We start from the raw sequence: 1,188 nt of genomic DNA, 5'->3' as shown, positions 1-1,188 counted from the left end.
AAAATGTGCTTTGCAACAGAAAAAAATAAGAAAGAAGGCTGGTCCGAATATGGGCTAGTCTGACGTTGATGATACTGTGGAGCATTTTATATTAGGATTCAATGTGGCTAGTCACGTCAACATTCAAAGCTGTTATAAATCAGGAAGCCATCTAAACTCTAGGAGAGAAAAAGGTACACTTCAGCTATTGATAAAATGTTCTTAGGATTCTGTTTGCATGTTTATCTCTCTAAATTTGAAAAAGCTGGATAGTCTTTATTGTACCCACATATGAGCTGAACTTCTCATCTGTGCATATAGCTTACAGCCTATAAGCTTACAGCCTGTATTTGTATATTCCAGAAATGGTTGCTGGTAGACATTTCTTTGAGGGTTTATCACGTTTGACCCTCAAAGAACATTTGGTTGTGTCTAACTTTTATTTTTTCTCCATGGGGGATTTTCTGGTGAAAACTGAAAAACTTACTAGATAAATTGTGAAAGAGCTATTAAAGAGCTATAACACTCAGGCTGTTTCTCTTTGATTAGTCTGCTTCTAGGGCCCTTATTTCAAGACTTTGAAATAGAAGGATCTGGTGTATAGAAATGCTTGAGTTTTGAACATTGATTTTGTATCCTGAGACTTCGCTAAAGTTCCTTATCAGCTTACAAGATTTTGGGCTGAGTCAATGGGGTTTTCTAAATATACAATCCTGTCATCTGCAAACAGAGACAATTCGACTCCTTCTCTTCCTATTTGAATACACATCATTTCTCTTGCCTGATTTCCCTGGCCAGAACTTCCAATACTGTGTTGAATAGGAGTGGTGAGAGAGGGCATCCTTGTCTTGGGCTGGTTTTCAAAGGGAATGCTTCCAGCTTTTGCCCATTAAGTATAATATTGGCTATAGGTCTGTCATAAGTAACTCTTATTATTTTGAAATATGTTCCATCAATACCTCATTTATTTAGAATTTTTAACATGAAAGGATGTTGAATTTTATCAAAGGTCTTTTTTGCATCTATTGAGATAATCATGTAATTTTGTCATTGCTTTTGTTTATGTGATGGATTATGTTTATTGATTTGTATATGTTGAACCAGCCTTGCATCCTAAGGATGAAGCCAACTTGATCATGTTGGATAAGCTTTTTTGATGTGCTGCTGGATTCAGTTTGCCAGTATTTTACTGATGATTTTCCCATAGAT

At 35.8% G+C, this 1,188-nt stretch overlaps 1 non-coding gene across 1 annotated transcript; it reads right to left on the bottom strand.

The window, feature by feature from the left end:
* Positions 1-433: 433 nt before the first annotated feature.
* Positions 434-496, bottom strand: LOC111543543. The gene has a single exon (XR_002731908.1). It is a non-coding gene; the product is annotated as a U7 small nuclear RNA (small nuclear RNA).
* Positions 497-1,188: the final 692 nt, after the last annotated feature.

Source organism: Piliocolobus tephrosceles, chromosome 2 (assembly GCF_002776525.5).
Source record: "Piliocolobus tephrosceles isolate RC106 chromosome 2, ASM277652v3, whole genome shotgun sequence".
In the NCBI taxonomy this organism is placed as follows: Eukaryota; Metazoa; Chordata; class Mammalia; order Primates; family Cercopithecidae; genus Piliocolobus; species Piliocolobus tephrosceles.
Note: the sequence above shows the minus strand (reverse complement) of the source record. Positions and strands in the feature narration are given on the sequence as shown.